This window comes from Mobula hypostoma, chromosome 2, assembly GCF_963921235.1.
Source record: "Mobula hypostoma chromosome 2, sMobHyp1.1, whole genome shotgun sequence".
Taxonomy (NCBI): domain Eukaryota; kingdom Metazoa; phylum Chordata; class Chondrichthyes; order Myliobatiformes; family Myliobatidae; genus Mobula; species Mobula hypostoma.
In genome coordinates, this window is record NC_086098.1 from 244,046,056 (window position 1) to 244,060,110 (window position 14,055).

The window sequence follows — 14,055 nt, forward strand, 5'->3', positions numbered from 1 at the left end:
TAACGTGATTGAAGTTTCCTGCAATTGTGAAGAAACCATCTAGATGCTTGTTCTGTAGAGAGCTGGTAATACTGTGAAGATCTCCTAGTGTGTCCTTGGCATTCGTGCTCAGCGGGGATAGGATGTAGACAGCGGTGATGAACATAACAGTAAGCTCCCTGCGCAGGTAATATTTATTATTAAAGTCTGTCATGAGCCTTGTGGCCCATCAGGCCGGTGCTTATGCCGGTTTCCGTGGCGTGAAGTAACTGAGAGTACGAGACTCCCCCCCCCCCCGCCGATAGGACGCCAGGTAATATGGTGGCATTTAATTATGAGATGCTCAATTTCCTCAGAACAGTAACTACTAGCTACAGATAAGTTTGTGTACCAACATTTGTTGATCTACGTACAGATTCCACCTCCTTTCGATTTCCTCGACAGTGAGTTCCTGTCTGCATGGAACAGAGTCATCCGGTCAAGTTGAAACACTGATGCTTGACCCCTAAATAACGATGACAACAGAAACACTGCCACAGGGAAATCAATACTGAAGGTGCTGCAAAAGGAAGATATACTAACGCCCACCTAGCAGCTGCTGAACAGGCCCATTTTGTACCTGTGAAGAGACTCTGGCTTCTTACCAGAACATACTAAGACTTTTTTTTTGAGACAATCAATTTATTAATCACAAATTCCTGCAGCGGAAATTTAAGGGAAACTGAGTGGGAAAGCATAGATAACTATAGTGAAATAGCAAATTGGGTGCAGTGGCAAGGGGAAAGGGAAAGGGAATGGGATTGATGGGGGAGTTCAGTTCAGAGCCATGTGGACCTGATGGGCTGAACCGTCTGCCACGCCATGAGTCCATAAGTAGAAAGGAAAATTAACATTAAATTGTTAAAGAGAATTACAAAATATTTTCTGTAGTCACTAAAATGGGAGGTTAGGCTCAGAATAGGGTCGAAAGGAATGATGGAATTAGGAAATTAAATTAAATTAAATTGCTTGTGATGAATTAACAATGACATAACATACATGAATAATTTATAATTGTCAATTATTATTTATATAGTGTGGACGAGAGGATATTTCCAATAGTGGGTGATGTCTAGGACCAGAGGGCACAGCCTCAGAATAGAAGGATGTCCCTTTAGAACAAAGAGGGAGGAATTTCTTTAGCCAGAGGGTGGTGAATCTGTGGAATTCATTGCCACAGGTGGCTGTGAAGTCCAAGTCATTGAGTATATTTAAAGTGGAGGTCGATAGGTTCTTGATTATTAAAGGTATCAAAGGTTATGGGGAGAGGGCAGGAGAATGGGGTTGAAGGAAAATAAATCGGCCAAGATGGAATGGTGGAGCAGACCCACTGGGCCAAATGACCTAATTCTGCTTCCATGTCTTACAGCAGCGGTCCCCAACCACCAAGCCGCAATGTGCTACCAGGTCGTGAGGTAACAATATGATCTGGCGATATGAAATGATACGAGTCAGCTGCACCTTTCCTCATTCCCTGTCACGTCCACTGTTGACCTTGAACGCATGCGTGGTCTTTACCCACGCAAGGTCATCAGTTGGTCAGACTTACAGAACTTAGTTAAGCTTCTGAATCCAGACTCCTTCAAATATATTGGCAATTGGAGCTCTCGGCTGGGCTCGAATTCTCAGGAGTCTGAGACTTATTGAAAACTGTACGAGACAGTGTGTGTGTATCAATGGCGCAAGGACCCAGCAAACCAGTGAAAGGTGTTAGCCTCACTTTCCTCTGGAAAAGAAACCTTTATTTGTTTATTACCTTTCACACATGCTGCATTGCTGATATTAAATAGAGGAAATAGCAGCAAATCTAAGGTTAGGGCATTTCTCACAGCAATAAAATAATTAGTGCAATTATCTTTTGGTGTTGACTCAAGGTATTGAGCAGTGTTCTCTAAGAACTGTTCTTCAATATTGCTGAGAGATCATCTACCTTCAATTAAGAGCAAAGACAGATGGAGGCAACATATGTTTAGGGTGGTAGGTCGAACATCAAGCTACTGAGTTACTTATGTGTGGGAAATACTGTCATAGAACAATACACAATACAGCGTTGAAGCAGGCCATTTGGCCGATCCTGTGCCGAACCATTAATCTGCCTAGTCCCATTGACCTGCACCCAGCTCATACCCCTCCATACAAGCTGGGTGGACAACCAGCTTGCAAATACAAAAAGAGAAAAAATACATTATTATAGTAAAATAAATAAGTAATAAACATCAAGAACATGGAGCCTCAAGAGTCACATCACCAGGTTCAGGAACAGTTATTATCCCTTTAACCATCAGGCCCAGGGGATAACTTCACTCAACTTCACTTGCCCCGTCACTGAACTGTTACCACAACCTATGGACTTACTTTCAAGGACTCTTCAATCTCATGTTCTTCTTCCTGAAGGCAGCAGAGAGCATGAACTGAGTGATGAGAGTGATGAGGGTTCCTGATAATGAATGTTGTTTTTTCTGCGACGACACTCTGTGTAGATGTCTTTAATGGTGGGGACAGCTTTACTCGTGATGGACTGGGCCCTAACCGCTAGTTTTGGTAGGATTTTCCATTTAAGGTGTTTCTGGCTATGATTCCTGAAAGATCATTACTAATGCCTCCACAATCTCTTTAGCTACCTCTTTCAGAACGCTGAGCTGCAGTCCATCTGATCCAGGTGACTTATCTGCCTTCAGACCTGTCAGCTTCCCGAGCACATTCCCCCTAGTAATAGCAACTGCACTCACTTCTGCCCCCTGACATTCTCAAACTTCCAGCATATTGCTAGTGTCTTCTATAGTACGATGAAGACTGATGCAAAATCTTCTAATTCAGTTCGTCCACTATTTCCTTGTCCCCCATAACTACCTTTCCAGCGGTCCAATAGCTACTCCCACCTCTCTTTTGCCCTTTATCTATCTGAAAAAAAGTTTAGTATCCTCTTTGATATTATTGGCTAGCTTTCATCTTTTCCCCCTTTATGGTTTTTCTAGTTGATTTTTTAAAAGTTTCCCAATCTTCTAACTTCCTATTAATTTTTACTCTTTTATAGGCCCTCTCTTTAGCTTTTATGTTGACTGTAGCAGTTACTTGAAAACAAAGCAAAACCAACGAGAGTCTAAGCCAGGGAACATTTGATCCTTTATTACCAAACCAACAAGGATGAATGATCTGGTAACGATAAAAGAACTATTGAAACTAAACTAGTGAAGAAACTAAGTGATAATAAGCGTAATTAGTAGTCAAACTAAATTAGTATTTCAATTAATGAAGTTAGCGCATTTAAGCAATATTAGGATTGGCGTTCCATATGTAGTTAAGCGATCTAACAACATTCCAATTAACGGTCAACAAAAAAAAACTATCATTCTCTGTAGCTCAACCCCTCTTCACTAGACTTAACTAAGCAACTAACAAAACGTGAATACGTAACTATACCACCATGCTTCTACCATGCCCTAACCCATGTGACAGATTACCATAATAAACATGGTACAAACTACAATACAGAGAGGAAATAGATGGATCCAACAGACAGAAAAGATACATGGGTCCTGGTCCCTTAATAATTACAACTACGTACTACTAAAACAGGAGACATTCAAGGACAAACATCTTAACATTCATACAAATGTTCTCTTTCTTCTTCCAGTCATGTAACAGTCATCTAAGTCAGATGTTACCAGTACAGAGTGATCTTTACCACCATGCTCTGTCAAGTCAAAGTCATGAAGCTTCTACAGCTATCACTCCTCAAACCTCTGCCTGCTGTAGAAGACAGATCTTGGTTATAGGCCTATAACCTGTCTTGGTTTTGATGTGCACCTGCTGCAGAAATCCTCTTCCGTCTAGAAAGACTTGAATGACTCTTCGCACGATCCATGAATTGTGGGGCGCTGTGTGTCATCAACTATAAGCACAATGTCTCTTGGGAGGAAACTGCATTTTATACCCGACCATTTCTGACGTTCCTATAACTGCGGCCCACCGTTTCCAAAACAAGTTTGACGTGTATTGGACCTGCTTCCATCTACGATGTCTTCCTTTTAGAACTCTCCTGTGGTAAGGATGGTGAGGTCTTCAGAAGCAACAGATGGTTGGGTGTGTTAGTGCTTCCAAATTATTAGGATTAGAGGATGCTTTAATGATTGGACGGCCATTGATAGTAGCCTCTACTTCAAAGGACTGTGTGGAAACACTCCATCAAGATTCTGTACCTTCATGGAGGAATTGAAGACCTTTCACACAGACCTGATTAATCTCTCCTATGTTCCTCCATGATGTGAACCAGCTGGGTGGGTTAAAATCTACTTAATTCCTCTTCAAAGAAGGACATCACTGATCTGTGAATGATTCCACTTTTCAATGGCTTCTAGCAACTCGCGCTCAGCACTAACAAAATTTGTTGCATTCTCAGAGCGCAGTTCATGAACCTGTCCTCATCTTGCTAGAAAGCGTCAAAATGCATTGACAAAGGAAGATGCCACTTCAATGTGAACAGTTCATACAGCTAGACAGGTAAATATGACCCCATACCTCTTCACTGTGCTTCTTTTGCTCTTCACCTCAAAGGTCCAAAGTAGTCCACTCCTACACATGTAAATGAAGGTTCATCTGGAGAGACCCTATCCAGAAGTAAATTTGTCATGTGCTGGCATTCTGGAGTTGTGTGCAACCATTGACAAACAACACACTTGGACAGGATTCTTCTTATAGCTGCTAGTCTGCTTTAAGTGTTTATATACCACCACTGAGACGCTTGTGAGACTTTTAAATTTTGTCCCCTTTTTACACTGCAACTCATCCCACTGACAGCAATTTTGTTCTATTCTTCCTGACAGTCTCACTAACACTGTTTCTGCTGTCAACCAACTGCCCTACTCTCAGCCCTATCACCCTGGTTCCATCCCCCTGTCAAACTAGTTTAAACCCTCCCCAACAGCTGTAGTAAACCTGCCTGGTCCCCCTCGGGCTCAGTTGTAACCCATCCTTCTTGTACAGGTCACACCTTCCTCAAAAGAGAGCCCAACGATCTAGAATTCTGAAACCCTGCCTGCTGCACCAGTTTCTCAGGCACACGTTCATCTGTCATGTCATCCTATTTTCACCCTCACTGGCACATGGCACATGCAGCAATACAGAGATTGCATTGCTAGAGGTCCTGCTTTCAGCTTTCAACATAGCTCCCTGTATTCTCTCTTTAGGACCATCTCACTTTTCCTGCCTATGCCAGAGGACACCTAGTCTTGACTGTTTGTCATTACTGTTATGTTTCAAGTTAATAACCCCCAGGCTCTGGGTATTGGGAGAATCTGGTGACAGAAACACCATTAAATATCAAAGCATTGTAGTTCAGCTCTTGAGATGTTCAATGCCTGGCATCTTTGAAATTACTGACCGCCCCCCCCCCCCACTCGGTCCAAACCCTGGATGCTGTCTAGTTTGGCTGCTGTAAATGGCTATGTGGAGTTAGAAATAGAATTGAAGATTGCCGACTTTTTAACTTGAAGACGGAAGGTCACAGAAGCAGCTTAAGATGGCTATTAATGTACTGAAGCTGAGATGACTGACCTCCAGCCTTTGAGCTACTACTCTGAATACTGGAGGCATTTCCTCTTCCAAGTGCACCAACCTGAGATCCTCGATGCTACACCGGGTGCTGTGTTAATGTCAAGGATAAGCCCTCTTGCTTCTAGGGGGTCATTCAGTTGCTGGTTCACACTTGGGCCAAGCAATCCTAATGAAACCTAAACTGGGCATTTGCCATGCAGCTTAGGTACCACGCCATAATCTTTATTGGTAACATATCAACAAGGCAATGGGAACCTATCCAATACCTTCTGAAGTGTGCTAATGCAGGGTCTTGACCCAAATCGTCAACTAAAACTTTGCCTCAGATGCTGCTTGACAAGTTGATTTTTCCAGCAGATTTTTCCAACTTCAGATTCCAGCATCTGCAGTCTCTTGTATATCCTCAATTCAGAAGAGTTTTAGAACATACAGCACAGGACACCAAATATAACTCAAATTAAACTAATTTCTACCTGTACAGATCCACATCACTCCATTCCTTGCATATTGCTGTCCAATCCTGGCCCCTGACAGCTTATTCCAGGCACATATCATGGTGTATTTTAAAATAAACTTGTCCTGTACATCTTTAAAAACGACCCCCACCATAAATACAGCTCTAGTGTTCTTCCCTGGGAAGGGGGTGGTACTATCTCAAAGTATGTTTTGAGATCATCTGTACGTGACTGCAAAACTCCCCTCCAGCATTTACGTAGGGAAATAAACAGTCGAAGATCCTTCGGAACAGGAAGGGGGGGGCAGAAGCCAGAATAGAGGATGGAGTGAAGGAAGGAGGAGCATAAACTGGCAGGTGATAGGTTAAACCAGATGGGGAGAGAATGAAGGTTCACGGCGCACAGGTCAATGATAATTTCTGATTCCTTACTCATAGGACGGCGGCTTGACATTCCTGCCTTGATCAATGATGGCCGCTCACTCTTCTAATTGGCTTCGAGGCCGCAATGTACAGGCGGGCTCTCTCCTGCCTACGTTGCCCGCACTCTGGGGCGAGAAGCTTCCCGCCTGCCCCTATCGGACGGAGGTCGCAAGTGCCGGCTTGGTCTGCAAGGGGAGGAGTGATAATGAAGGTGGGGGGGAAGGGGGCGGGAGAATGGAGGGGAGGGCTATTATCATTTGAAGGAAGGAAGCAATAGGAGCCGGTGTTTGGGAGGGGGGTGAAAGAGGGAGGTGTTGGGGGAGGGGAGGGGGAAAAAAAAACGTGGGAGCGAATCAGAGACGTAAGAGCCGCCCGGCGCCGCGGAGCGTCGGTCAGAGCCTGAGGAATACGCCGGCGCCTGCGGCCTAAGCCGGTAAATGAGAACCCGCCGCCTGTGCACGGATGGTTGGGGGGAGGGTGGAAGGAAGAGAGAGGGAAAGTGAGGAGAGATTGTTTAGTCGCCGGGATCTTACCTGAGGGAGCGGGGTGGCGGGCGGGAGACGGGAGGAATCGCGCCGGAAGGAACAACCACCGGAGAGCACGAGGGCGCCGCTGGGGGTGGGGGGGGTAGTTCACTGGAGGCCCCGGGCTCTGGATAGTTTATATTGGGGGGGGCTCGGTGGCGGGCCCCGGGCTCTAGATGGTTTATATTGTGGTGGAGTACGCACTGGACGGTTTATATCGGGGGCTCACTGGCGGGCTCCGGACTCTGGATGGTTTATATTGTTTGGTGGGGGCGGTGTTGTTCACCAGAGGGCCCCGGATGGTTTATATTGTGTGTGTGTGTGGGGGGGGGGGGAAGAAGAGATGTACTTGCGCGCTCCCGAGCCCTTAAATCGCTCCCTCCTCCCCTCACCACGGCCCTGTGCACGTGCGCCTTCAACCTCCGCCCTCGGCGGGAAAATCTCGCACGCGCAGTCAACGTGAACGCGCTTCCGATTCCCAATCCCCATCCCCTTTCATCCCTTACAACCTTCGCCATGCCCCCTCCCCAGCTCATTCCCCTCACCTCTATACTCCAACCTCTCACGTTTATCTCATCCTCTCACACTGACTACCCCATTCCCCTCATCTCATCCCCTTACACCCCCCTCATCATCCTTCCCCTCCTCATCCTCTCACCGCCATTTCCCCACCACATCATCTCCCTCCCCTTTTCACCCCCTCACTCAGTCCCATCAGCTGCCGCCCCCAACTTGTCCCTCATCCGCAGTCTCCTTCACCCCCTCCCCAACTTGACCACCTCTATTTCTCCTCCTTCCTTTCCACACACCTACCCTGACATGGGTTCTCAACCCCAAACGTTCAGATGGTGTTTGACCCACTGAGATCCTTCAACACTGTTAGCTTTTAATCCACCATGTCAGAGTCTTTGTGTAGGCCACAAAGTTTCCATTTACCTTCCACTTTTTATATGCAAAATGACTTCAGATGTAGAAGTGAACTTTTCACATTTCCTGCTTTTATTGTAAAAGTAGATTTGTAAAACTTCATAGAGACAGCATGGAACCATACCTCTGAGTCCCTGCCAGCTTTCAACTACCCATTTACTTTAATTCCTTTATTTATGCTTTTCCTCTTCCCGTCAACTTCCCCCCGATTCTCCCGTTCACCTACTCACTGGGGGAAATTTTGAGTGCAGAATTGGCACCACAGTAGTGTAATGGTTACAGTCGGGCATTCTGGAGTTCAGAGCTCAGTTCCGGTGCTGTCTGTCAGGAGTTTGTACGCTCTCCCCTTGACTGCGTGGGATTCTACCGGGTGTTCCTGTTTCCACCCATATTCCGAAGATGTATCAATTAGTAGCTTAATTGGTCATTGTAAATTGTCCTGTGATCAGCTAGGGTTAAATAGGTGGGTCGCTGGGTGGTACAGCTCATTGGGCCAGAAGGTTCTGTTTGGCGCTGCATCTCTAAATAATCTATCACCTTTGTGATGTGGGAGGGAATCCGTGCAGTCACAGGAAAAACATGCAGACAGCTCTGGAGGTCAGCTTCGAACCCGCGTCTGACATTGTGAGAGTCTACGAGCTGCGCCACTATATAGGGAGGCAAATTTGCAAACTGTGCATGTGGGTGTTTATTAATCTTGCCCTGCATCTTCTAGGGTTGCCTGTGAGGTTGCTCAAGTGAATGTGCTGTTTAGTAATGACTTGCACTGCTCAGATATGGTCGTGTTTGCGGCCTTATGTCACTTTGAGCTGCAGTTAATGCCATGCAGTATTCTGCTACCCTGCAGTTTTGTAAAGGTGCATTCGAGTTAGAGCATGATATTATTCTGCTGCTGAGGTGCAGTTGTAATAATGCAGTAGAGCTGTGCTTGCTGTTGAGGTGGTGACATGCGTATACAGTTGGAGCATTATTTTGTTATTAAGTGGTAGTTTGTTGAAAAGTGACATTCTCTGGCTGGAATTAATGGCTTCAGACACTTTAGTGCCTGCTGCTCATCCACATTCAAAGTCAGATCATAGTTTCTCATTTTGAATTTCTCATCTGGAAACTGCAAATTAATTTCTCGTGGCATTTGTATTATTTGACATCTACATATCTGTATAGCATTGGCATTAGGAAATGGCCCAATTCTGTCGTGAATATTTTGAAGTTAGTTAAATATTTATCTGTAGTTGCAAGTGCTTGAACGTTTTTGGTTTAAATTCATTTTAATCACATTTATTCAGTTACTTTTGGGTGTTTTTGCAGTTCTGGGTGCTATATGTCACAAACAGCATATTATTTTTATATATTTAAAGTTCTCGGCTTATTTGGAAGATTTATACTGCCGGCAGAATCTCACTAGTGCTTTATGTATTTTTAACCTACGCAGTTTTTGTTCATTTTCAAACCCGTATTTGCAATTTTGGCCGTATATTGTAGAGAGTAAGCATTTATTTTTGTTGACGTTTGATTTGTCTATTGTTGGAGAGATAATTGAGAAGTTATATTCCTGGTAGTTTTATTCTATATTTTTTAAAATGTGAACTACGGATGAAATTAGCACAGAGTATATGTTGCTTGTGTATCATTGGCCTATGGATATTAAAAATCTACTAATTGCCATGGACTAGTCAAGACATAGATCCCAAGGAATCTTCCCAGAATGGTAATAGTGAAATTGGGATTTTACAATAAATGGTCAGTTTAGTCTATTGTAATTTTCTAAAAAAATTACATATTGTTGAATCTGTGATTAAAAATTCCACAAAAAGTAGTGGACACAGCCCAGTCCATAATGGGTAAAGCCCTCCCAACTATTGAGCACATCTATGTGAAACACTCGTATAGTAAAGCAGCATCCATCATCAGGGACCCCCCACTGCCCAGGACATGCTCTTTTTGCTGCTGCTGCTATCAGGATGAAGGTACAAGTGCCCTTAGGACTTACACAACCAGGTATAGGAATAGTTACTACCCCTTAACCATCAGGCGCTTGAAGAAAAGGAATAACTTCACTTGCCCCATCATTGAATTATTCCTACAACCAATGGACTCACTTTCAAGGACTCTTCATCTCGTGTTCTCAATAGTTATTACTTTAATATATTATTGTTTCTTCTTTCTGCATTCGTACGGTTCGTTGTCTTCTGCACTCTACCTGAAAACACTAGTTTGGCAGCCGTTCATTGATTCTGTTATAGTTAATAGTCTATAGATTTGTTGAGTATGCCCACAAGGAAAGACAAATGAGTCTCAGGGTTGTCTATGGTGAGAAATATGTACGTTGATAATAAAATTTACTTTAAACTTTGAATTCGTACTCATGTGACAACTATGCTATAAGACATAGGAGCAGAATTATGACATTCAGCCCATCGAGTCTGCTCTGCCATTCCATCATGGCTGATTTATTATCCTTCTCGGCCCATTCTGCTGCCTTCTCCCCGTAAACTTTGATGCCCTTACCAATCAACAGCCTATCTTTAAATATACCCGATGACTTGGCCTCCACAGCTGAATGTGGCAATGAATTCTGCAAATTCACCATCCTTTGGCTAAAGAAATTCCTCCTTATCTCTGTTCTAAAGGGATGTCCCTCTATTCTGAGGCTGCACCCTTTGGTGCTAGTCTCCCCCACTATAGGCAACATCCTCTTTACGCCCACTCTTGGCCTTTCGATATATGATGGGTTTGAATGAGATTCTCTCCCCTCCCCCCAGAAATGCTTCTAAACTCCAGCAAGTACAGGCCCAGACTCTACTCCTCATATGTTGCCGGGATTATTCTCGTGAACCTCCTCTGGACCCTCTCCAGTGCCAGCACATCCTTTCTTAGACGAAGGACCCAAAACTGCTCACACTACTCTGAGTAAATACTCAAGATATTTAGCTGGCGGTTTCATGTATTGTTGGAATTCCCTCTTTCACCCTGTGTTAGAGGAGGGCATATGATTGCTAGTCATTGACGGACATCTGACTGTTAGTGTGCCTTGACTGATCTGGGGTCCGTTATGACAGTGTAACTCTGTGCCACTACCTGGTTGATTTCTTTTTAATTTGGCTATCGCCCTTAATAACCTTGGGTGATTAAATTTTTATCCCATTATCCCGGTCCTAAGAATATTTGATGAAATTGTATGGAAGGTTGTTTATATTACATCCTATGCCATACCTGCACAGGGCATATTTGATGTGACAGTGTATAGGAAGCTGGATACCATCAAGTCTCAGGTATTCTGGGAACTGTCCGATCCACATTGTTAGTGAGATAAACCTGATTCGGAAAAACTAATTTCAAGATGGCATGCCAATCTGGAGTAGTGTTTGATTCTATTCCTTGTTTTTTGAGAAGTGATTTAAGTGCATTGGATGTGGTTCGGAAGAATTCAGATCCGAGTTTCAGTTAATGAAGCCCGTTACGTATCCTTATCTCCGAATTTGATGCCGATATTGCTATCTATGTCACAGAAATGGTACCAAGCACCACCTTTGGGATGAGTATCAAGAGGTGCTTGTGCCAGGCTTTCAAGCAGTTCAGCACGTTGTGCAATAACATACTGAAATATTTGAAGGTAAGTGTCCAATTTCTAATAACTCCAGTTGGACTTTGTTTTCCCAGTGGCCCAAAGGGTCCACTCTCTGACTCTTGACAAAAAATTTCCGAGTACCCTAGTTAGCTTTGGCTGTACCTGTGACTCCAAGGAACAATTAAATTTACATAAGGGAACTTTTACTGTACAAAATATTTGAGAAATGTATGTACATGTATTGTTCGTTTAAAATTATTTTAAGTGCAATGTATTTGGGAAACTCCACATATAATTGCAATTTTCACCTGAATCTTTTCACGGAAGACAGCGTTTACTTGAGTGCTTTCCAAACCATTTGCGTGGATTGTTTGGCTGCCAGTTGATGACAAAGGCAAATATTTTCATATGGAAAAAATAAATTGAGGCATCTAAATATGTCTCATTGGTTGCCATGAAAGTCACCCTCCCTGATGTGTAATTGGACGAGCCATGGGAATGACATCAGCGGGGGACATTGCTTTTGTCATTGCGAGTAGGGTGGTATGGTGGGTGTGATGGACATTCAAGGGCTTGCTGAATGGAGAGGAGGGAGTGGGAGGTCCATGGCTCCATTATTGATTGCTCTTTAATAGATTGTGCTCCCGTTTGGATTGTGGTGAATTGGGTTGGAATTTGGCCATATTTCTTATCCCTGGAGATCTTGCTGACAAAATGCACATCTGTAGCTGGCTGCTGAGGGTTGGACTGAAATCAGTTTTTATATCTTTCAGTTGGATATCTTACTTTCAAGAGGGCAGGATGGTAGAATAGCAGTTGGTGTAATGCTTTATAGCACCAGCTTTAAGATTGGGGTTCAATTCCCTGCGCTATCTGTAAGCAGTTTGTAAATTCTCCCCACGACCACGTGGGTTTCTTCTGGGAGCTCCAGTTTCCTCTCAGATTCCAGAGATGTATGAGTTAGGCTTAGTGACTTCTAGACAGGCTGTTTTGTCTCGGGAAGCATGGTGACACTTGTGGGCTACTCCCAGCGCAACCCTTGGACTGTGTTGGTTGTTTATACAAAGCAACACCTTTCACTGTATGTTAATATGTACTTGTGAGAAATAAGGCTAACCTTTCCATGTCAAGAATGATTATAGTGACTCTTGCATGTGGTCAATTTTGGCTATTAGTTTAGTATCCTTCTGAAACTTGTCTGTGACAAATACAAGACCACTCCATAAAGACATGCAAACCATGATTTAAACCAAAGGGTCTACATCAAACACGATGTAGACTGGGCGCCACGGTAGTGTCGCGGTTAGTGCAACACTATTACAGCTCGGGCCGTTTTGGAGTTGAATTCTGGTGTTGTTCTTTAAGGAAACTGTACGTCCTCCCACAGTCTAAAAAACGTACTGAGTAGGTTAATTGGTCAATGTAAATTGTCCTGTAATTTAGGTTAGGGTTAATCAGGTTTGTCACAGGCGGCACGGCTCAAAGGTCTAGAAGAGCCTATTCTGTGCTATACCGCTAAATAAAATAAAAACACATGCCTCTGCCATCTTCCTAGTGCTTGTTGTTGTACTCTGTCCATCAGCTCCACCACAGCAGGAAGCTGGAGTGGAACCGGGGGAAGTTGAGAAACTGTGCAATCTAATTTGCTTTCACTCTGAAGCCAAGGGTATCCCAACCTCTCATTACCCCAATGTGAGGTTGGCAATGACATCCCTAGGAATTGTATAGTCACTTGCCATATTTTGAGAGCGCCTCTCAGTAAAGGGGGATGCTGATGATGAAAGTACCATCAACTTCTGTACGGCTCTGTAGCTTTTGGCCACCTGACATGTTTGAAAAACTCAAAGTAACGCAGGTTGTGAACTTGTGCACATCTGAAACATTGGCTACCCACAGCATGCACCTCAAAACACTGATAAATCAGTTTATAATTGTCACGTGTACTGAGGTGCAGTGAAAAGGCATGCTGTGCGTACTGATCAATTCATTCCAACAGTATATTGAGGTAGGAAAGGAAAGGTATGTCGCTTCTGGAGTTTCTCTGGTTAGCGGACGATTTCGCCTCTCTGATGGCAAGTTACAGCAATGGTTTGCCATTGCCTTCTGCCGAGCTCACCAGCTTGTAACCCAGCATGGATGGAAAGCCTGCAGGGGAGCCAGCTGGATTCGAACTTGGGACCTTTCGTCCCAAAGTCCGGCACTGATGCCACTACACCACCAGCCAGGTCGTATTGAGGCAGAACAAGGTAAAATAATAAGAGTGCAGAATAAAGATTAACAGCCACAGCAAAAGTGCAGTGGAGTTGGACAATAAGGTGCAAAATCATAATGACATAGAATGTACTGTCCAGAGTACATTTTATCATACTAGGGGACAATTCAAGAGTTTAATAATGGTCTAAAAATAATTTAAGCTGTCCTTAAACCTGGTGTTATGTGCTTTTGGGCTTTTGTATCTCCTGCCCAATAAGAGAGGGAAGAAGACGCAATGTCTGGGCTGGGTGGGATTTTGATTATGCTGGTTTCTTTACCCATGCAGCAGGAACTGTAGACTAGAGTCCATGGAGCAGAGGCTGGCTTCCAAATGT

General features: G+C 43.9%; 1 protein-coding gene across 1 annotated transcript in view; it reads left to right on the forward strand.

The window, feature by feature from the left end:
* Positions 1–6,772: 6,772 nt before the first annotated feature.
* Positions 6,773–14,055, forward strand: part of adar (adenosine deaminase RNA specific) — a 112,858-nt gene continuing 105,575 nt past the window's right edge. Inside the window, exon 1 of the mRNA XM_063041866.1 lies at positions 6,773–6,881. The gene's annotated coding sequence lies outside the window, so the exon portion shown is untranslated. The remainder of the gene's footprint in view (positions 6,882–14,055) is intronic.